General features: G+C 38.0%; 1 pseudogene; it reads right to left on the bottom strand.

Moving 5' to 3' along the window:
• Positions 1-3,122: 3,122 nt before the first annotated feature.
• LOC126940266 (small nuclear ribonucleoprotein F-like) lies at positions 3,123-3,286 on the bottom strand (annotated as a pseudogene).
• Positions 3,287-24,885: the final 21,599 nt, after the last annotated feature.

A 24,885-nucleotide genomic window follows, 5' to 3' on the forward strand; every position in this document is an offset into this window, starting at 1 on the left:
TCTCTAATATATACATTTTTTTTCAATTTTTTTATTGTGATAAAACATATCTAACTATCATCTTAACTGTTTTAAAGTGTATAGTTAAGTGTTATTGTATATATTTATGTATACTTTATATTATTTGGGATTCAAATATATCAATTTTTAGCTTTAATTTTAAAATTTTAAAGTAGTCAGTTTTATAAAAAATATACATATATATTTTTGGCTTTGAATCATTTTCCATATAGTTGGAATAATTACTCTCCGTTCAAAGTATATAAAAATATTTATTTCATTATTTAAATATTTTTTACACATAATTTTTAATAGCCTGAAGTTTATTTATTTTTAAATTTTATGAGTCGGAGAGTTTATTTGATTTCTTTTCAGATAAATGATCAATTGTCTCAATATCATATTCTCCCTGGTTTGTAATGTCTCAACTATTCATTTACATGTGTGTATGTTTATAAAAACTATTTTGTGTTCTATTGTTTTGCTTTCCTATCTTGTTCAACAGATTCAATCATGGTAGCTACCTAGCTTTGTATTTTAATCTATTTATCTTGCTTAATATACACTGGAATTTCTGAATCTGAGGATTTATTTGCAAAATTTCTGAAGAAAGTATCACCCATTATATATTCAATGTAACATTTTCACATTATTTTTATTATTTTTGTTTTTTTGTTTTTGAGACAGAGTCTCTCTCTGTCACCAGGCTGAAGTGCAGTGGTGCGATCTCGGCTCACTGCAACCTCCGCCTCTCCGGTTCTAGCGATTCTCCTGCCTCAGTCTCCCAAGTAGCTGGGACTACAGGTACTCGCCACCAGGCCCAGCTAATTTTTGTATTTTTAGTAGAGACGGGCTATCCCCATGTTGGCCAGGATAGTCTCCATCTCTCGACCTCGTGATCTGCCCACCTCCGCCTCCCAAAGTGCTGGGATTACAGGTGTGAGCCACCGTGTCTGGCACACTTTTATTATCTTTATGTAATTCCAGTTATATTTATGTTAGAAATCTTGACTACTAACATTAACTGCACTCATGACTATCAACATATTGTTTATTTCTATTTATTTTCTATGATGTATTCAGTTGATTAACATATGTTTTCCATTTTACTAATTTCATGTTCAGCCTGATCTAATCTATTATTTTATCAATTCATTCATTGAGTTTATAATTTCAGTTATTAGGTCATTTTATGTTCCATATCTGATAATCCCAGTGTTCACAATCCTTAGTGTTGCTATTGTTTGTTTTCCTAAAATGGGTTTGAAATGGTGGAACTAGTGATTTCTATATAACATAGTCCACTTAGATTTAAGTTTTATGCTGGGAATTTTCCATATCATATAGGGTTTATTATATTATATTCAATAGAATCCATAAAAATGGTTTAACCAGTAGAAACTATAAAAATGGTTTAACTAGGAATTACCAGTTTTATTATTTTTTTCCACTTAATATGAGGACAGGAAAACATTGTTTTATTGTTTTATTTAGAGGTGGATGGGTTTTGGAATTCCTACTTAATGCAGAATTCTCAAGCTCACTTTAATTAAATCAGAACATGCAAGTTTTAAAATAGTCTTCCACCACATAAGGCTGTTCTTTCCCAAAGCAATCATTTCCTGGCATTAGGTCTCCTGTTCATTTTCTATTCTGGTTTTAGTTTTACTGAATTATTTGTGTTCCTTTGTCTATTCATTTACTTTTGTACAAACTTTTAGTGTATTAAGTGTATGTTTTAGTTTATCTAAGTTCTATTTGTTTCATGCTGAGATATCTATCAAGGTGCCCTATGTTAAAAATAAGAGTATGGTAGTGTGATCTTAACATAACTAAAGTTAATTCTTCCATACACTATATCAAGGGTCACACTAATTCAGAGGAAAACTCTGCTCGCTGTTCTTTCTCTGGAATGAAGTGCTGTTAATCATGCTACTTCTACAACCAACTTACAGTTAGATAGAATGACATGGCTTTGCCATTTGAGCAGTAATTGTATATCTGGGCATTACCAGGGAAGCCAGCAATAGTAAAATTTAAGTGGTGAATGTACTACAAGGGCTACTTTGTCCCATTCAATTGGTGTCTGTAGATGGTTATGTGATCATGCAGCCTGATGAGAAACATGTTCCTATAGCCATCTACAGATATAGGTAAGCATTAGAAGGCTCTACCACAAATAAAATATTCATCTCTCTTTCTTTTCTATGCAAAAAATGAACTCCTCTATCCAAATGAAAGAGTTTAAAATCCTATCAATTTATGCAATAGCTCAAAATCCATTACCTTTGGATTATGTGTTATCTTTATCAGAAGTTAATGCACAGTAGTCTCCGCATCATGATATATTTGGCTTTTCTTCATCCAGAGACTTATGAACTAATAATACAGGTTACCTGCTCCCCAAAAAATGCAATATGCAGAGGTGGAACATGGTCTACAGAACTCCAGTTACTGTTTCTATCTGGAAAGAGAAAATAATGAGTGATAGATATTGAGCACTGAACTGTAAAAATTAAATAAAGGAATAAATAATAAATCCATCTGAAATACCTCTGAGCAAACATTGTGATTGTTTCTCCCTGAGGACTGGGGTATATTCCTTAATTAGACTTTGATTCTGCTCTCCGGGGCTGACTCCCAAAGACATTGTTTTCTAAGCTGTTATTCTAGCATTCACAGGCTTTAATGTGACTACATTGTTTTATCTATCAGGGAATTTGGTATTAATATTTATTTATTATTATTACTCGCATTGACACACTCATATATTGTTGGTAAAGATCTTCTCCTTCAATATTCTCCTTTTTACACATTAAAATTACTTTAATAAAATTTAATAGGTAAGAAAGCTTATAAGAAAACATCATCATCCACATATGCTATACATATGCAATCAGTAAAATAAAAACAATAGAAAGCTATCTTTTCTATTTTCATAAAGTACAATTATCAATTAAGATTCTTCAGCAAAACAGAACCATATATAAGATCTGTATATATATATATATATACACACACACACACACACACACGCGCACACACACACACACACACACATATAAAGGGACATTATGCCTCATTAAAACTTTACCCATATGTGTGGACAATACCCCATCTATTTAATCTTCTATATTTGGAGGCTGCATGTTCATATAGCCATCTACAGATAGCAAGTGGATGGGGCAAGGCAACCCTTGTATTCCTTTCTCCTCTTAAATTTCACTATCACTGGTTTCCCTGTTAATTCATTGAGGAAAAAGTTGGAAGTGAGGGGTAAATTCATAACAACTACAGTCTAATGCCCACCAGTCCCCTGTTGCTTGTGACTAGATAACCTATCACAAGCTCTGAATCACTGAGCTCCTATATAAAATATTTATTATGGAATTAGTGCATACTATTGTGATGGTTAAAATTTGCAGCATAGGCTAGGAGGAGGGGGACTAGAAAGAAGCAGAGATTAACGTTGCAGTCTTGAGGCAAAATTTTTCCTATTTTGTCTTTAAAAGGAGGAGGAAGATCTATCTTGTATACATTCTAAAAATTATAAAACTTCATGTGAAGAACAAGTAAAACTGCATATTTATATATACACAAATTTTTGTATAAGTTACTTAACGATTACAAAATATTAACTCAACTTTAATTTTGAAAAGCTAAGTTTGACAAATTATGTCAACATTTCATCAAAACATTTCTCTTCTTCCTTCATAGTTATTGACTGATAGCCAGACATATTTCCCACCCACCTTGCATTCAAGTGTGGAACTATAACCAAGATTTCTCCTGTGGAATGTCAGAAGAAGTGTCATGTGATGTGTTCCAGAGAGTTATTTGACTTTTCAACACTCTTTTTTATCTTCTTCAGAATAAATTCATACTATAGTAAGAATCAAGAGTAAATAAGACAAAAAAATGAGGAAATCTGAGTTGTGTTCAGCATAAGGGCTTGCTACCCAGGGTCACCGTTCCTGGACTATTAAATTAATGATAAATAAAAGGTAGCTGTGCCTGGGTGATATGTGAATTATTTTCTTAAGATAAATTTAGTCTAACACAACTAATTTCCTTAGAAAGTACCTGTATTATTGTCATGCAGCTGTGGTAAAAAATTAACACAACATGGGTGTGGCTTAAAACAATGGGAATTTATTCTCTCACAATTCTGGAGGCAGGAAGGCCAAAATCAGGTTACCATGGTCCAAATGCATCCCTCCCAAAAATCCTATGTTAAAATATAATTGCCAATACAATAATAGTATTAAGAGGTAAGCCCTTTAGGAGGTAATTAAGTGATGAGTGAATAGGATTAGTGACTCTATAAAAGAAGTGCAGGCAAGTTATTCACCTCTTCCAATATGTGGGGACACAGCAATAGGGCACCATCCATGGAGCAGATGGAAAACCTTAACCGAGCACTAAATCTGATGCTTTGATCTTGAACTTCACAGCCTCCAGAACTGTGAGAAATGTGTTTCTCTTACTTAAAAATTAACCAATGCTGCCTCTGTCCTTAACATGGCCTTCTCTTCCCTTCATATCCCACCTCTGTGTTTTTCTTATAAGGACTCTTATCACTGGATTTAAGACTTACTCAGATAATCTAGAATGATCTCATCTCAAAATCTCTAATATAATTACATCTGCAAAGACCTATATTTTCAAATAAAGTCACATTGAGAGGTTCTGGAAGTTAGAACGTGAACATATCTGTTGAACTCCACCATTTAACTCACTATAGTATCTTTTAGAAATTTTATAGAACATATCTTTTTTTATTCTGTAATTGCATTATTTATAATGCATCATATTGGTCATATAAGTATTTAGTAAATGCTTGCCTTTCTTAAGTAGAACCTTCCATGTTTTTGAATACTAGTTATAAATGTAATCTGATAGTCCCTAGTTTCACTGACATTAAGATATGAAATTCATCTGTAACTTGAAATGAAAAGTTAGCCAAACTATAAAGGCAAAAATTCTTTTATGTACATTTTTCATTTCTAGGAGCAAGGGATTTGGTTAAAAAGAGATTCAAATATTAAACAACAGTTCCATCGCAGAACAGATCACTCTAGCATGATGTTAAAGTAGGACACTTTCTGCCTCAGTTTCAGCTGAAACATGTACAAAATAAAAGCAACAACTATTGAGACAATGAATTGTTTTAAAAAAGAAGGAAAATTGACTTCCAAAAAGGAATTTATTTGGAAAGATGTCTGTTTCTCTTTCCCCAAAACAACAACAACAACAACAACAACAACAACAACAACAAACAGAAAAGAGCTAAGAAAGGATGCTACTTCAAAATCCAACTATAATGAGAAGGGCTTCAGCAGAACAACTTGAAGTATAGGTGTTCTGGAAATTAAAGGACATGGAGAACTATTTCCTGGCCCATGCTGGGGAAAGATAAAATAACCTGTAGAGTAAAGACCTGCATCTGCAATATAATTGTTCTTCTTTCTGGTAATAGTTAATAAGTGCCTGAATTTCAGCAACCACATGACTTCTGTAGTAGTATTCATCTGGCCTCATTTTAGAAGGGCATCTGCTCAAGAAGAAAACTATATCATAGCAAGAACTTCAGCAGTAAGAGGGTTCCTGAGAAATAAGCTGCAGCAGAAGAGTCATTGTCCACACAATGAGAAAGGTCCAGATGGGACAATCGCTGAAGAATTCACAAAAGCACCCATATCTTTAAGATCTTTCTTAATCATCTTCCACACCTACAGAATGCAGAGCCTCTTACAACATCTCAAGTGGAAAGAATTGCCTGTATGGCAATCTTATTTATCCTCCTCCTGCCACTCTGAGAAAGGAGAAGAGAGCTATATATGGGGAAGAAAGAGAAAGGATGATGGTCCTTCCCCAGATGGTGATGGAAAACCTGTAGCAAGCCCTAGTTGAAAAACAGGGAAATTTACAGAAAGTGAATACAATATTCTATTGCAATGTATATTCATAAAATGAATTCATTCATTCACTATTTATAAGCAAGTGAATCAAGTCACCAAATTACCTTTTACACAATTTTCTGTGAGCTACCAGTGAAAACAGAGCAGAGAAACATGCCACTCAATTGAACACTCACATCTCATCTTATTGCCCTTTCCCAGTTTCCTCATGTGTTTGGCACAAAGGCCGCCCCTTCTCTTGAGTTTCTGTGCTTTTCCTGATAAAACGATGCAGCAAAGTATCTCAAACATGAGTAATCCTCCTAGTTAGAGGAATCAATAAATAAAAAGCAGCAACAATAACAAAAAGAAAACCATAAAAATTTGGGGGACACATAAATGATTTATTTCTAATGAGAGAACATGAGATTCTGACTATAAGTTTTAAAATTAGAAACAATATATTATTGTATCTTTCAAATTCTCTACTAAATTTTATCCAAATATTTTTATTTTTAATATATTTTTATAAAATTTAAGTTCTTATGATAAGAGTATAGAAATGGTCACCCTTCTACAACTTACCTGAATGTATGAAACATAGTATTATAATCTATTATAACCTAAAATTATACTATATTAGTTTTTGGATAATTATTCCATAGAAACTGCTTGGCTACAAAAGGGTAAGTATATGGTTTATACATTTTTATATGAGAATAGTCAACTAAATCACAACCTCAAATTATCTATTGAGGTTATCCGTAATGAGATTGGGAGTGATTAAAATAGACAATATAGTTTTCTACTGCTAAAAATTTGTCTGTGCATTCAAGAAGCAGGGGATAATAGTAAGTATTTTGTTTGCTATTGTCTGAAATTGTATCTTCATATATAAACATATACAACTATTTAAAAAAAAATAAACTTAATATAAACAACTTTAAAATGCCATATGGTAACAAACACCACATATACCTAAAATGTTAACATTGTAAATGCTTGTCTATTTAAAATAATAAAGCACATAATAAAATAAATATTACATAATAAAACTGACTAAAATACTAAAATAAACTATAACTCACCATAGAAATGACACAGATGCATTACCAATTACAAAATATTGAATAATTTGCAAACAAAAGTTTTCAACGCTTGTGCAAGATTTTTTTTCTATTGAACATTTTTTTTGTATGTGTTTGTTTTTAGTTCTAAGCTAATAAAATTCTTTAGAAGATAGGATTTTCTGAGAAGGTAGAGCAAAATGGCCAAATAGAACCTTCCAACAATTGTCCCCCAATGGAATTATCAAGGAGAACAACTCTCCACCTAGAAAACACCTTCATAAGAACAAAATAATCAGATGAGAGAATCAAGTACCTGGTTGTTGCACAGTAACAAGAAAAGGCTAATTGAAGGGGACAGAAAGGACAGTTTTTCTTTGCCTACACCACCCCTCCAGCAAACCCAAGGCAGCTCAGTGCGGAGAGAGAAACTGTGGGCTTGGGAGAAGCAGAGTGATGTGATTGTGGGGCTTTGCATTAGAACTCAGTGTCAATCCATCACAGTGGAACTCAGTGCTGAATAGAATTCTGCCAGTTCTCATAGAGGAAGCATCTAGACAAGCCCTGGGCCAGAGAGAAATCTGCTGTCCCAGCAGGAAGAACCTGAGTCCTGGCTCACCACTGGCTGACTAAACTGGCTTTGGACACTGAACGAATTTCAGTGGCAGACAGGCTGTAATGACTGTTGCCCTTGATTGAGCTCCAGTACTGCTCTGATCTCAGAGGCTGTGGGCTTGGGTGTGAAACACCAAATGAAACACCAGCTGTGGTGTCCATAAGTATGTCTGTGTCATTCCTTCCTCAATTCCAGGCAATGCAGTATGGAGTGAGACTCATTTTTATTGGGAGAAGGAAATAGAAGAGTATAGAAGATTTTGTCTTGCAACCTGGTATCAGCCTAGTCACAGTTTACAAAACAGAGCACCAGGTGGAATTTCAAGTCCCCTATTTCATGACATTCTTGGAAATGATGCTTCCTGGGAATGATGTTTGCTGGCCCCATCCCAGGACAGAAAAGCATCTACTGACCTCTTAGGCTGAACGTGAGTCCCAGGTGGTTTCACCACCTGAAGACTAAATTTACTGTGGACCTTGACTAAACATCAGTGGCAGTCACAAAGTAGTGGCCGAGCTGCAGGCTTTGGGCAAGACCTGATTCTGCCCTGGTATCTTAAGCTGTGAGGTTTTGCTGTAACTTAGCATGTTGTCAGCTGCAGCAGGAATGGGAGTGCCTGTGTTACCCCTCCCCTTAACTCTAGACAGCCAAGAATGGTAAAAGACTCATTCCACTCGGGAGAAAGAGAAGGAAATGAGCAAGAAACTTTTCATGGGGACCCAAAGAAATCTCCCTTATCTTCTCAAAGTGCATCAGGACTGGTTATCCACGAGTCTGCAAGAATCACAGCATGTGTGAACTTAATGGCACCCTCTAGTGCTGAAATTACTGCAGTGAACACAGGATTAGGAATCTCAACAGTCAGTCGTTCTCTTTGAATTCTTGGAAGTTTCTCCGAAGTAGGATAGGTACAAATAAGGCCAAACTTCCAAGATTGGAATAAATACCCAACTTCTCAATGAACAGACACTGAGAAATGTCCAAAAGCATAAAGAACATTTAGGAAAATATAACCTTAACAAATAGACTAAATAAGCTGCCAGGGACCAACCCTAACATGATGAAACTATGTGAACTATTTTTCCAGTAGAAAATTCAAAATAACTGTTTTAAGGAAGCTCTTTAAAGTTCAAGAAAACACATTGAAACAATTTAAAAATTTATCAGAGAAATTTTACAGAGATTAAAATACTTTTAAAATCAAAAATAAATCCTAGAGCTGAAAAACACAATTAACGAACTGAAAATGCACCACAGTGTCTTAACAGCAGAACTGATCAGGTAGGAGAAAGAGTTAGTGAGTTTAAAGACTGCCATTTAAAAATAAAGTCAAAAGAGAAGAAAATAAATAAATAATGTAAAAGACTGAATATGCTTACAAGTGTACTTCAAGACACAAGATCAGAAGGGCAAATCTAAGAGTCATTGGCCTTAAAGAAAGAGTCCAGAAAGAGATAGGAATAAAAAGTTTATTCACAGAAATAACAACAGAGAACTTTACATATTTAAGGAAACATGAATGTACAGGTATAAGAAGGACAGAGAACACCAAGGCAATTCAATACAAATACCCCAAGTTATATAATAATCAAAATTTCAGAAGTGAAGGAAAAGAGAGGATACTAAAAACAGCTACAAACAGAGAAAATTAACTTATAAAGAAGGTCCAATTCATCTGGCAACAAATTTCTCAACAAAAACCATATAGCCCAGAAGGGAATGGGAATTTTGTCCCAAACAAAGCAATCATTTAAGCATGAAGGAGAGATAAAGACTTTCCTTGTCAAACAAAAAATGAAAGAATTCCTCACTATCAGACTTATCTTTTAGGAAATGCTAAACATATAATCTATCTGATATGAATATTTTCTTCCAGTCTGTGGCTTGTCTTTTACTCTTTTGACAGTGTCTTCTGAAAGGAGTGAAACACATCCCCCATATATCTCCCAACTCCCTGAGCCCAGCACGAGCCCAGCACAAACACATTCCTCCATATTCCTTTCAAACTTCAGAAAAACATCACCTGGGAAATCTCTGATAAGGACGCAGCGGGAACCAACAAAAAAATGCTAACCAATTGTAATGCTGTAACCGAGAGAATTACCTTGTTCCCCTGTAACTTTACATATCCTGTTTACATCGGGCTATAAAAAGCAAGCACTCGCATTGTTCGAGGCCCTCTTGTATGCTGTGGAATGGAGGGACCAAGTTCGAACTTGTAGTAAAGATCCTTGCCGCTTGGCTTTGACTCTGGACTCTGGTGGACTTCTTTGGGGAACAAACAGTCTGGGCATAACATCTGGGGGCTCGTCCGGGATTCCCCAAGCCCACCAGACCCCTGGTCAAGGGATCTACTAGGATCGATCTACTGATAGGTGAGCCGGCTCGTCTCCATTTGTCTGTCTGTGTCTGTTCTGAACCTGAATCTGTGACTCGTGAGGTCTGAAACCGAAGCTGGTGCAGTCCTGGCGGACGCGCTATAGGATGGCCAGTGGAGACCGGTGGGAGACGTTCCCTGGCTCTCATCTGATTTTTATCCGAGCGGCTGACTCTCACCCGGGTTACCGGAGCACGCTTGCGATCTGTGCTGCTGGAGGGCGGTTGCGATCCAAGCAGCTGACCCTGACCTGGGCTACCAGAGCGCACTTGCGATCTGTGCTGCCGGAGCACGTTTCTGACAGCAGCTGTTTCTGACCCGGGCTGCCGGGGCGTGCTCGCGATCTGAGCTGCCAGAGCGCGTTTGCGATCTGAGCAGCAGCCGTTTCTGACCCGGGCTGCCAAAGCGCGCTTGCGACTAGATATCATTAATAAGTCAAATTTCCTTCACAGGGATTCTAACCCACATTCCTTTACAGGAAGAGACTACAAATTATTACAGGATGGGTAATACCCAGAGCACTCCCCTATCTCTCCTTACAAGTAATTTCAAAGATGTAAGAACAAGGGGCCATGATCTTAGTTTGGAAATCAGGAGGGGAAAGCTCATTACCCTATGCCACTCCGAATGGCCTGCCTTTGATGTGGGGTGGCCACCTGAAGGGACGTTCCGACTTGCTGTCATCACTAGAGTAAAGTCCAAGATTTTCCTACCTGGGCGTGCGGGCCACTTGGATCAAATTCCATATATCCTCATATGGCAGGACCTTGTTGAGAACCCACCTCCTTGGCTGTCACCTTTCCAATTAGCCCCTGAACCTTGTAAGGCACTGGTTGCTCAGCCGCTAAAATCCAAGCAACCAACTGCCCCCCCCATCCTGTTCTACCTGATAGCAGGGAGCCACTGTTCACAGAACCCCCTCCGTACCCCTCCGGGCCCCAGGCCCCAGCCCCCCGGGCTGAGCTGCGGGAAGGAGCAGGCGGACAGGAGGTGGCCGGCACACACGGGCCCGCTGAAAGGGAAAGTAACTTTGAAGGGCCGGTGGGGCGGACGCAAGGGCGCACTTTGTGGGCTAGCCCCCCCCAGCCACCTGTCTCCACGGTGGCTTTACCCCTTCGGGAAATAGCACCCCCAGATGACACGGGAATCCCCAGGCTCCAGTACTGGCCATTCTTTACCAGTGATCTGTATAACTGGAAGACCCAGAGTGCTCGGTTTTCAGACAACCCCAAAGATTTAATGGCTTTACTGGATAGTGTCATGTTCACCCACCAGCCCACTTGGGATGATTGTCAGCAGCTCCTCCGAATCTTGTTCACAACGGAGGAACGAGAGAGAATACAGGTAGAAGCCAGAAAGCTGGTCCCGGGGGACAACGGTCAACCGACTGCCAACCCCGACCTCATAAATGCGACTTTTCCTCTGACCAGGCCGGTGTGGGACTACAACACGGCAGAAGGTAGGGGACGGCTATGCCTTTATCGCCAGACTCTAATGGCGGGTCTCCGGGCAGCTGCTCGCAAGCCCACTAATTTGGCTAAAGTATACTCTGTTCTGCAGGAAAAGACAGAGAGCCCAGCTACCTACTTAGAAAGATTAATGGAAGCTTTTAGACAGTACACCCCCATAGACCCAGAGGCTCCAGGAAGTCAGGCAGCTGTTGTAATGTCTTTCGTAAATCAGGCAGCCCCAGACATTAAAAGGAGGGCAGCGCTGGTTAACAGATGCTCGGAAGCAGACTGTTCTGCAGATCCCCAGGCCACAATCCACCCGACAAGTGAGGGAATTCCTGGGGTCGGTGGGATTTTGTAGACTATGGATACCTGGGTTCGAAGAACTGGCTAAACCCTTGTATCAGGCAACACGGGGGCAGCAGCCATTTAATTGGACAGACGAAGCCGAGTCAGCTTCCCAACAGATCAAAACCGCCCTACTCTCTGCGCCTGCACTGGGACTACCTGATGTCACCAAGCCCTTCCACTTATACGTGGACGAGAGTAAGGGTGTCACCAAGGCGGTAATAACTCAGAACTTAGGCCCCTGGCGGAGGCCGGTTGCCTACCTGTCAAAGAAGTTAGACCCAGTGGCTGCCGGGTGGCCCCTTGTCTTCGAATGATTGCAGCCACGGCTCTGATGGTACAAGATGCTGATAAACTTGTCATGGGTCAAGAATTGTGGGTCGTTACCCCACATGCCATCGAAGGTGTACTCAAACAGCCACCTAATCGATGGATAAGTAACACCCGGCTCACCCACTACCAAGGACTACTACTAAATCCTATCAGGATAACCTTCCTGCCCCCAACGACCTTAAACCCTGCCTCGCTGCTGCCCAACCAGGACCTGGACGCGCCACTCCATGATTGCACTGAGATATTAGCTCAGGTGCACGGATTTCAAGAGGACCTGCAGGACCGCCCACTCCCTGACGCTGACCTCGTCTGTTTCACTGATGGGAGCAGCATCATGCATCAAGGCCAGAGGTACGCTGGAGCGGCAGTGACTTCAGAGACTGAGGTAATCTGGGCGGAACCCCTGCCCCCGGGGACATCGGCCCAGAAGGCCGAACTGATAGCGCTCACCCAAGCTCTGACCTTAGGGGCAGGGAAAAAGCTGACAGTACATACAGACAGCTGATATGCTTTTGCTATGGCACACATACATGGGGCCATTTACAGGGAGCGAGGGTTACTAACGGCTGAAGGAAAAGAGATAAAAAAACAAGCAAGAGATCCTAGCCCTGTTAACAGTGCTATGGAAGCCAGAAAAGTTAGCCATTGTGCATTGCCCAGGGCATCAAAAACCAACCACTCCAACTGCTCAAGGCAACTTTCTGGCAGACCAAACTGCAAGAAATGTGGCAAAGGCTCCCAGCCAACTCCTTGCACTCCAGCTCCCTGACCCGGGCCCCCGGGACTTGCCATATTTCCCTGATTATTCAGAACAAGATCTCCAGTGGATTGACAAGCTTCCCCTGAAACAGATCCAGAATGGGTGGTGGATTGATACTAATGACCAAACCATCCTACCAGAAAAATTAGGACAACAACTGTTAGAACACATCCACCAAACCACCCACTTGTGTGCTCGGTGGATGATAGACCTGATCAGACGCTCTAAGCTCAAATTCAGACATACAGCCAAGACGGCCAGCAGCATCATGACAAGTTGCAAAGTCTGCCAGCTTAACAACGCCCACCCCCAGTCCCAGGCTGCAGTGGGAACAAGGCTTAGGGGAACCAGGCCCAGTACCTACTGGGAAGTAGATTTTACTGAAATAAAGCCAGGAAAGTACAGGTATCGGTACTTACTTGTCTTTGTAGATACTTTTTCAGGGTGGACTGAAGCATTCCCAACCAAAAGAGAAACTGCTCAGGTCGTAGCAAAGAAAATTCTGGAAGATATCCTTCCCAGAAGGAAGATATCCTTCTGGACGGCTTCCCCGTCCAGATAGGGTCAGATAATGGGCCCGCCTCTGTCGCTAAGGTAAGTCAGGATTTGGCTTCCATCCTTGGGGCAAATTGGAAACTACATTGCGCTTACAGGCCCCAGAGTTCAGGACAGGTAGAGAGGATGAATCGGACCTTAAAAGAGACCTTAACTAAATTGACTATGGAGACTGGCGCTAATTGGGTGGTCCTTCTCCCCTGTGCTCTGTTCCGGGCCCGTAATACCCCTTACAGACTGGGCCTTACCCCTTATGAAATCATGTATGGCAGACCCCCACCCTTGGTTCCCAGTCTAAAAGATGATCTGCTCAAATCTGAAACAAAAAATGTCTCTGAATTCTTATTTTCCCTACAAGCCTTGCAGAAAATTCATCAAGAAATCTGGCCCAAGCTGAAGGAACTATATGAGACCAGTCCCCCACCGACACCCCATCCGTACCAGCCGGGAGACTGGGTCCTGGTTAAGCGACACCAACAAGAGACCCTAGAACCCAGGTGGAAGGGACCACTCCAGGTACTCCTGACCACACCCACCACCCTGAAGGTAGAAGGCATCGCATTGTGGATCCACTACACCCACGTCAAGCCAGTGGACCCAACCTCCGACTTTCTGGGACCAATCACGGCAGCAGCTGAAGCACCGGCCATGTGGACTGTGGACAGAGCTAAGAACAACCCCTTAAAACTCACCCTGTGCCGGCAACATAGCTCACTGCAAACATGCAGTTAGGTAGTCTAGCCCTAATGCTAGCCGCCCTAGTGGCCGCTGGGGAAATCACCAAACCAGCATCTAATCCCTTTGTCTGGAGATTCTGGCTTTATGAAAACCGAACCCACCCTGGACAACCTCATAAGCCCGGGAAATTATTGGCCAGTGCTGATTGCCCCTCCTCAGGGTGCAATAGCCCAATTTTACTAAATTTTACTGGCTTTCAAATAGCCAAACCAGTGACACCAATAATATGTTTTGAGTTTGATCAGACTAAATACAATTGTAAACACTATTGGTGGCACCAAAATGCCGGCTGTCCTTATAACTATTGTAACATCCATAGGTCCCGTTATTGGGGAGAGGAAGAACAGTTGGACCCTAAGTGGCCTTTCCATCGTAGATGGGATGGTGGGGGGAGCCCTAGGTCACACCTTCATAGAAAGCAACAAGTTGTACCAACAATTTGCCATTGCTATGGAGGAGTCAGCTGAGTCCCTTGCCTCCCTTCAGCGGCAGCTCACGTCCCTAGCCCAGGTAACCTTGCAGAAACGGAGGGCCCTGGACCTACTCACTGCTGAAAAAGGTGGTACATGTATGTTTCTGAAAGAGGATTGTTGTTTCTACATAAATGAATCAGGGCTTGTAGAAGACCAGGTCCAACAGTTACGCAAGTTAAGCACTGAAGTAAAAACATGGCAGTTTGCTTCAGCTGCAGACCAATGGTGGAATTCCTCTATGTTTTCTCTGTTAGCCCCCTTCCTTGGACCCCTGCTAAGTCTACTATTTCTGCTAACCATAGGACCTTGTGTTGTTAACAGAATTTTGCAGTTTGTCAGAGAAAGGTTTGACACCGTTCAGCTCATGGTCCTCAGAGCCCAATACCAACCTGTAAATGCTGAAACAGAGTCAGACTTATAAGACCCAAGATTGGCTCTAGAGTTACCTGAAAAGAAGGGGGGAATGAAAGGAATGAAACACATTCCCCATATATCTCCCAACTCCCTGAGCCCAGCACGAGCCCAGCACAAACACATTCCTCCATATTCCTTTCAAACTTCAGAAAAACATCACCTGGGAAATCTCTGATAAGGACGCAGCGGGAACCAACAAAAAAATGCTAACCAATTGTAATGCTGTAACCGAGAGAATTACCTTGTTCCCCTGTAACTTTACATATCCTGTTTACATCGGGCTATAAAAAGCAAGCACTCGCATTGTTCGAGGCCCTCTTGTATGCTGTGGAATGGAGGGACCAAGTTCGAACTTGTAGTAAAGATCCTTGCCGCTTGGCTTTGACTCTGGACTCTGGTGGACTTCTTTGGGGAACAAACGGTCTGGGCATAACACTTCCAGAGAATAAATTTTTAATTATAATGAAATCTGACTTACAAATGATTTCTTTCATTAATTGTGCATTTGGTATTGTATGTCTTGCTCATTTAAGTTGGATTTTTTCCACTTACTGTGAAATTTCAGGGATTATTTTTAGTATTTTTGAATATAAATTCTTAATATGTTTTACAAATATTTTTTCTGACCTTTTAACTTGTGTTTTCATTCCTTTTAGAATCTGTTTCACAGAACACCCTTTTAATTTTAATGTCGACCAACATATCATTTTGTTTTTTATGATTTTGCTTTTGATGTTGTATGTAAAAACTTGTCAGTTAGATGACATAGAGGAATTATTGCGGTTTGGTTCCAGTCTACCACAGTAAAGCAAATATGTTAATAATGCGAGATACACAAATTTTTGGTTCTCTAGTGCATATAAAAGTTATGTTTATACTACCATCTCTTAAGTGCACAATAGCATTGTGTCTGAGAAATGGATATACCTTGCCTTAAAAGTACTTTATTGCTAAAAAAAATTACAATAATCTGGGCTTTCAGTGAATCCTAATTTCAAATCTTCTTGTTGCTGGAGGTCCTTGCCTCAATTTTCATGGCTGTTGAGTGATGGGGGTGGGGATTGCTGAAAGTTTGGGTGGCTGTGGAAATTTTTTAGAATAAGACATCAATAAAAATTTGCCACATTGGTCAACTCTTCCTTTCACAAAAGACTTCTCTGTAGCATGCAATGCTGTTTCATAGCATTTTCCTGCAGTAAAACTTCTTTCAAAATTAGAGTCAGTTTCCTCAAACCCTGATGCTGTAGCAACAATGATTATGTACTGTGTCATGCGCATCCGTGTGAAGAGACCACCAAACAGGCTTTGTGTGAGCAATAAAGCTTTTTAATCACCTGGGTGCAGGCGGGCTGAGTCCAAAAAGAGAGTCAGCAAAGGGAGATAAGGGTGGGGCCGTTTTATAGGATTTGGGTCGGTAAAGGAAAATTACAGTCAAAGGGGGATTGTTCTCTGGCAGGCAGGAGTGGGGGGTCACAAGGTGCTCAGTGGGGGAGCCAGGATGAGCCAGGAAAAGGAATTTCACAAGATAATGTCATCACTTAAGGCAAGGACCAACCATTTTCACTTCTTTTGTGGTGGAATATCATCAGTTAAAGCGGGGCAGGGCATTTGCACTTCTTTTGTGATTCTTCAGTTACTTCAGGCCATCTGGGCGTATACATGCAAATCACAGGGGATGCTATGGCTTGGCTTGGGCTCAGAGGCCTGACATACTGTTCTAAATCTTTTGTTGTCATTTCAATAACGTTTTCATTCTCTTTTTCAGGTGTATAGTCTGTCTCAAGAAACCACATCTTTACTTACAGCATAAGAAGTAACTCCTCATTCATTCGAGTTTGATGATGAGATTGTAGCAATTCAGTCATATCTTCAGGATCCACTTGCAACTCTAATTCTCTTGCTATTTCTATCATATTTGCAATTACCTCCTCCACTGAAATCTTAAACCCCTCAAATTTATCTATTAGTGTTGAAATCAAGTTCTTTCAAATTCCTGTTAATGCTGCTGTTTTGACCTCTTCCCATGAATTACAAATATTCTTAATGGCACCAACAGTGGTGAATCATTTTCAGAAATTTTCTAATTTAATTGGTCAGATCCATCAGATGAATCACATCTATGGCAGCTACAGCTTTACAAATGTATTTCTAAAATAACAAAACCTGAAAGCTGAAATAACTCCTTGAGTCATGGGCTGAATGTGATGCTGTGTTAGCATATATGAGAACAACATTAATCTCCGTGCATCTTCATCAGAGCTGTTATGTGACCAGGTACACAGGCAATCAGCAGTAATACGTTGAAATACATCTGTTTTTCTGAGCAGTAGTTCACAACAGTGGGTTTAAAATATTTAGTAAACTATTCTATAAGCAGATGTGTGGTTACCCAGGCTTTGTTGTTACATTTACAGAGCATAGTCAGAGTAGATTTAGAATAATTTTTAAGAGCCCTAGAATTTTTGAAATGGCAGATAAACATTGGCTTTCTCTTGAAGTAACCGGCTTCATTAGTCCCTAACATGATAACCAGCCTATATTTTAAGCTTTGAAGCCAAGCCTTGACTTATTTCTAGCTATGAAAGCTCTAGAAGGCATCTTCTTCCAAAAAAACAGTGTTTTGCCTATATCGAAATTCTGTTGTTTAGTGTAATCACCTTTAGTAATTATTTTGACTAGACCTTCTGGATAACCAGCTGCAGCCTCCACATCAGCACTTGCTGATTCATCTTGTCGTCTTCTGCTATAATATGCCCTCTTTCTTAAAACCTCAAGAACCAACTTCTGCTAGCTTTAAACTGTTCTCCTGAAGCTTTCTTACCTCTCTCATATTTCATAGCATTCAAGATCATTAGAGCCTTGCTCCAGGTTAGGTTGTGCCTTAAAATCTTGAGTCTGGTTTGCTCATCTCTCTAGACCACTAAAACGTACTTTGCTATCAGCAATAAAGCTGTTTTGCTTTCCTATTGTTCATGTGCTCACTGGAGTAGCACATTTAATTTTTTTCAAGAACTTTTCCTTTGCATTTATAACTTTGCTAACTGTTTAGCACAAGAGGTCTAGATTTTGGCCTATCTCAGCTGTCAACATTTCTTCCTCATTAATCTTAATAATTTATTAATCATTTATAGCTTTTGATTTAAAGTGAGAAATTTGGCCAGGTTTGTTGGCTCAAATCTGTAATCCTAGCAGTTTGGGAAGCCAAGATGGGAGGATTGCTGGAACCCAGGAGTTCAAGACCAGTCTAGGAAACATGGTAAAACTGTCTCTACAAATTTTTTTTAAAAATTAACTGGGCCTGGTTCACACCTCTGGTCCCAGCTACTCAGGAGGTTGATGTGGGAGGATTGGTTGAGACTGGGAGGTCAAGGCTGCACTGAGTCCTGATTGTGCCACTGTATCCCAGCTTGGGTGACAGAGTGGGACCCTGTCTCAAACAAAAAAGGAAGTGGGGAAAGAGAAAGGATTCTCTGTTTCATTTGAACACTCAGAGGCATTTATAGTGTTTTCAGTTGGTCTGATTTCAATAGATTTGTGTTTCAGTACATAGAGCATCTCAGAGAGAGAGAGAGTTGGGGGACTGGTCACTTGTTGGAGCAGTCAGAAAACACAGCATTTACTGATTACATCTCAGGTATTATATGGACAGTAAGTATGAAAGAAAAATAAAGATTCTTACAATCTATGGCAGGGCCAAGAGTTCATCTTGAAGTTAATACAGCATCACCATTACTCTCAAAGATTTCTCCTTAGTTTATTTGATACAATGTGTCCTGCAACAGCTCAAAACTTTGGAATTAAATGTGTTTCCGTTCTTAGTCACTTGGGAAAGTTATTTTCTTCTGAAGAACTCACTTTCCTCTTCTTTAAAATGCAAGTAATATCACCCACACTCAATCACATGTTTTAAGCATATTTAGTTATATTTTCTACTTTACTACCACAGAAAATAAAAAGCATTCTAATTTACAAATACATGTACAAGTTAAGGTGAACAGTATGCTTTCATGCATTCCAATATATAAAAATGTATCATCCTTATACATATTTTTTATATATAGGAAGATATATATATATATAAAATTTTCATTGTTGGTTGCTTTTCCCCCAAAAAAGTAAATTAATATATGACTAAAATTTATTTAAAATACTTACTAAATAAGAAGAGCTTGAATGTTAGTTAACTTACACCTGTGATACTTAAGTTAATTTTTTTCTTTTGGGAGACAATGAATTTTCTTATGTTAAATAGATGAAGTCATCAGTGAGGACAGTCATTTTTTGTGTCTGCCGTTCAACCACTAGAATGATACACACCCACAGACTCTGTCACATATACTCTATGTTCAATAATAACTGCCTCAAATTTTTACTTTTTTCAACTAAGTCATAATGCAAAAAATACCTCTTTTTGAATTTATTAAATTTTAAATTTGTGTATCTAAAGTTCATAGTTTCTAAAATTAAGTGTGTAGACTTTTAAAAGAATAGACCCAGTTAATTTGGTAGAAATGTACTAATTCTCAAGTAAATGCTTACATTTCACTCAGCTAATCTTATTCTCAAATTTTTTCTAGTATATTAGTTAACTGTATGTTCCATTAAGTATGCATTCTGCAGAGTTAAATGAATTTATATTCATATATTAATAGCTTTAGTTCATTAGAAAATCTATATTCATACTTACTACAAGATTTCACAAAATTGCAGTTTTAATACAAAGAACAAGAGCAATTGTTAACAAGAACATTAAGCTGTCTAGTGAGCTGGAATTCTGAAGTTAAATTAATAGGGTAGCCTGTTTACATATCAATAAGAGTATGAAAATCAGGTCTAAATAATGGTGGAAGAATTGCAAATGGATCAACAAACTCTCAGTAAGTGAACATTTGTATGTTGTATAATGCAAAACTGGTACTTACTGATGCATTTAAATACTGTGCAACATATTCATGAATATGCTTTATGCATATCTTGTGACATTAGAGCTATAAGCAATTCATGTTAAGTTTGTGCAGAATATAAACATTATTTATGCATTTTTAAAAGTTAAATAACTAATCAAAAATTAAAATATTTCACTTCTTTTATTTTTGTCAGCAAGGAGATTATTTGGTTAGCATATATGCCTAAAATAATACAAATTTTCTGCTAAACTGTGTTTGCTTTTGCTAAGGCAATTATAACTGTAAGACATTTCAGTCAATCTAAGTGGAAAGTTTGGCTGCTATTTACAGTTTCCTGTTAAGATCCAAAAGTTGATAAGTTATGTAATTGGGACTAGTGACTGGGAATCATACATTCTTAATCCTCTCCTTTAGAGGACAGGAAGTCTAGCATTTATTATTTCTTTCTCAGAAATTAAGAAATTAGCTGTCTTCAAGGTAATCTGAATCCCAGAATTAACTGTTAATTAACTCATGCTTATATAAAACATAAATTTACAAGGCCATTAGTTTTCTTAATAACAAAATAAAGAAAAATATGAAATGGCCAGAGATCTGAGATACACTTTAGATGCAATCATATTTGACAAAAGTTTTATTATTGTTACCTTAGATTATTAGCATAATTAACTTACAAGGAAATCACAATCTAGCCAGATGTTTTTCTTTTTCATTGTTGTTCTTTTTCTTTTCTTTTCTGCTTTTCTTTCGTTGACCAGTGATTGTCAATTTTGACTACACATTAAAATCATCTGAGGCTTCCAAAAAAAAAAAAATCAATTCACACTGACAGAAACAGGAGATAGCCAAATGCTACCCAGGTCATTGTGCACAGGGGGCTTACCTAAACATGCCCATGGTGAAAAATTTTGTCCCTTAATACATGCGTCGTAAGGGACATAAGTCACCGTGGAGTAGCTCAGATTAAGGGCCTGCGTAAGCACTGGGAGAATGGTGTGGGGCCTCCAGGAATTTATGCCTTATGCAGGGGAGGAGCCAGGACTCTTCAGCTCTGTGTGGTAGCCTGGTATTCAATCTGTGAGATGGGAGCCTGTTGGTAGGACCCTCTTTTTCTTTGCTGAGAGCTGTCTTTTTGCCTAATAAATCCATCCTCCTCACACTTCAGTGTCTTTGCGTGCCTAAGCTTTCCTGGTCATGAGACAAGAACGTGTATTTTAGCTGAACTAAGGAGAAAAAAAAATCATGCATCAATTTTGATTTAGAATATCTGAGTGTGGGACTCAGATACCAGTATTTTTCTAAGGAAAAAATTCCATTTAGTATATATTTTTTCATTCTTATTTCTGTCACTTGAAAGCTGATACTTAAATATTTCTCCTGGAAATTATAAAAAGAATACTATACCAATTTTCTCTTCTGATATTAGAAATTTTAACAAAAAGCAATATATTAAAAATCTAACAAAGGTGTGCTAGTTGTATAAATTTGGGTAAATTGCTTGAACTCTCTTGTCCTGGGCATACCTGGAAATGAGGAATTAAAGAGTGTTTAGAACACATTATGTTCTAGATCAACAAGTAATATTAATTGTGTATCTGAGTTACTAGGCTTCCTTTATTTTGAGAAAATATCTGTACATCCACAAACATATGAAACCATAATTTATATTCAGACTTTCTTTCAAGTAAAATGATATTCCAAAAACAAAAAGCCGCAAGTTCAGCTCATAACTCAAACAATTGTTCAAGTGATCTCACTCAAGATAGCCTCATACTTATGCGTGCAACTGAAGGGCTTTATGTGTATTTCTCATTTTGTGATACAGAATATTAAAAAAGACATAAATTTAAGAGTAGATTTAATAATTTTTTTAAATGTACTGCTTTATCTAGAACATTCATAAATGAAACTGAACTTTTGTTCCCATGAGACTGCATTATGCAAATGACAATATAATGAAGAAGAAATATAAAGTCTTCCTATTATTATGGAACTCATTTTTATCTTATGGATTCTTGAATTTATCTCAGAAACCCTCCAGTGATCTGACGGTCCACTTTGAGAACCACTGGTATAAAGACAGACAAGTAATCTTTTTAAGAAAATTAAATTATGGCACCATCTTCTAAAGTGTCTTGTTGTCTCTGGTTTTAGCTTACCCCACCCCCACCTTCACTAAGCTACTGGATGGATCTCTGGTTCTCACTTACAAATCTTCAATAACTTTCCATTGTTCTCAAGATAAATTCCAAAGCCCTTCACACGGCCCACATATCCTTCATTTCCTAAATTATATGTCTGTCTCCCCAACTGCCTCTCCAAGTCTAATGATATTATTATACTCATTTCCTCAAAGCACAGTGCTTCTTTGTTCTTAGAGGACTTTCTACAGTTTTTTTTTTTTTTTTTTTTTTTAATTTTTTTCCATTTGGAAAAGTTTAGTTCTCTATCTCCGTTACTTGAATAATTTATGTTGATACAGAAAATTTCAGCAATTCCAGAGTCTGGTTTGATTTTCTATAAATATGTCATAACCTTTCATACGTTTCCCATGAAATTGTCAATATCACTGTACTGTAATTTTGTTTAATGCAATATCCCTTCTGTGTTCATTGCACAAGACTATAAACTCCTTGGGTAAAACATAAAGTTTGTCTTACTCAAGTTTCACCTTTATTTTCAAAGAGAAACATTTGAAAAATAAATTTTATCTGGCTAGTATTAATTATTTCTTGTAGGCTAACATAGCTGCGTTTTAATGCTTACAAATAGTATTCCCCAACAAAATAAAATGAAAATGAAAAAGAGAGTCAAAAATTATGTGATTACACTTGTACACATATTGATATATTCACTACATTTTTTGTACTATATTGTGACTAGTGAGCTAGCTGAAGGACATATTTTACAGAGATTTTACAAAGTTTTAGAATTTTATTAGGATAAAATAAATAGAACACTCAGAGCTCAATGCCATGAGCCACCGTGATGTGTCACAAAAATAATGCTACATGACATCAGGAGCGAGGCCAAGGGATTTGTTTATTTCACATCCAATTCCCAGTTTCTTGTCTAATATAAATTTCAAATTTAAATCTAAGAGCTCAGAGAATAATAGTTCATTTAAAAATCTTACTTATCTATTAATATATATTTTACAATTATTTTGCATTTTTTGAATACCTATAATGAAATATATTAATGTAGTAATCAATAAGGTTAGCTCTAACTTACAGTGATATTATTTATGATTTTACTATCTCTCTGGTAACTGTTAAATGTGATATTTGTAAGAATATTGTTTAGATTTTGTGCTCTTTTACTTCTGTTTGTTTTTCATCTCAAATTAGAAAAAAAATGAAGACCAAATTCTTATTTGCGTAAATTAGATAACTCTATTTTTGGCTGTCTCATTTTGAGCATTTAACTGTCACAGGGCAGAGTACAGACCATTTCATCCATTTTAAAATAATACACTGTCTCTTTGGAGACAGTCCTGTCATTTGTTTTCATTTTACTGAGGCGTCTCTCTTTAGATTGAAATATTTATTAAAAGGAAAAGTCCAACTCCCTGAGACATGTAACCAGAGGATGAGATTTCTTAATTCACACTGTATCTGAAACACATTCTCCTAGCTATTTTGGCATAGTAGGTTATACGCTGCATTTTAAAATACAGTGTGGTGATCAAACTATTGAGCCTCGAGAGAAACAGGTTCTTGTTTAAATTAAAAATTTATTATTCACTGTTCATCTTTCCATACATTATGAATTCTAGTCATTGTTCATGTTCACTCTTCTTCTTTAAAAAATAATCCATAAAAAGTATACCAGCCTAGTATATAAAATTGGTTTCTGCCTCTTTGGTTTAAAGATATGGGAAGGTGATTTGCAATGAATTTCTTTACAAAACATTTAATTTTTATAAAGGAACTCTCTTGCCTTTTACCCTACTATTGTAAACACAAGATTTAGGTTAAATTACCTCAAAATGTCTTCAAATGCAATATAGAATAGGTTGCCATACACATGTCAGAATTAGACTGGGTAAATATTTCCTTCTGTAAACATGAATATCTTTTGCCATCATTATTTTGCAGAATGGGAAGTTGTGAAAGGATCTTTGTAAACCTTGGAGAAGTATAAATATATTATGCTTTGTATAGATAAAGACAAAAACATTAATTTTCAATAATAATTTTAGTAATCACACAGAAGTTACATAAGGGCAATCAGACTGCCTTCCTGATGTACATAAAATAATTCTAAGAGAGAAAAAAAGACTTTTTACTATGGTAAAAAAAAGCCTTGAAAAATAGATACAAATTTAAAAGAAATCACGAATTAAAGGAAGAGGGACACTTTTTTGATTTTCAAATGTCTTCAGTGAAGGAGAAAAATACCATCATACAAAAGATAGCTGTGTTAAGTGTTTTTTTCTTTAATTTCAAGAATGAATATGTATAATTTAGAAGAATGAGCTGGGTGCAGTGGCTAACGCCTTTAATCTCAGCACTTTGGGAGGCCAAGGCAGGTGGATCACCTGAGGTCAAGAGTTTGAGACCAGCCTGTCCACCACGGTGAAACCCTCTCTCTACTAAAAATACAAAAAAAATAAAAAAATAGTTGAGCAGTTATGGGCACCTGTAATCCCAACTACTCCAGAGGCTGATGCAGGAGAATTGCTTGAACCTGGGAGGTGGAGGTTGCAGTGAGCTGAGATCGCACCACTGCACTACAGCCCGGGTGTAGTGGAATGGAGAGTGAAACTCCATCTCAAAAAAAAAAAAAAAAAAAGAAAATGAATATAAACATATATGAATATATTCACACATATGTATATCAGTTGTTATTCAGAAATGATACCAAATTTGTCCGAGAAACAGTAACAAAAGCTACATATTTACCAGCTGGAGCTGCAGTAGATAATATCATTTTTTAGCAAA

This window comes from Macaca thibetana, chromosome 17, assembly GCF_024542745.1.
Source record: "Macaca thibetana thibetana isolate TM-01 chromosome 17, ASM2454274v1, whole genome shotgun sequence".
Taxonomy (NCBI): domain Eukaryota; kingdom Metazoa; phylum Chordata; class Mammalia; order Primates; family Cercopithecidae; genus Macaca; species Macaca thibetana.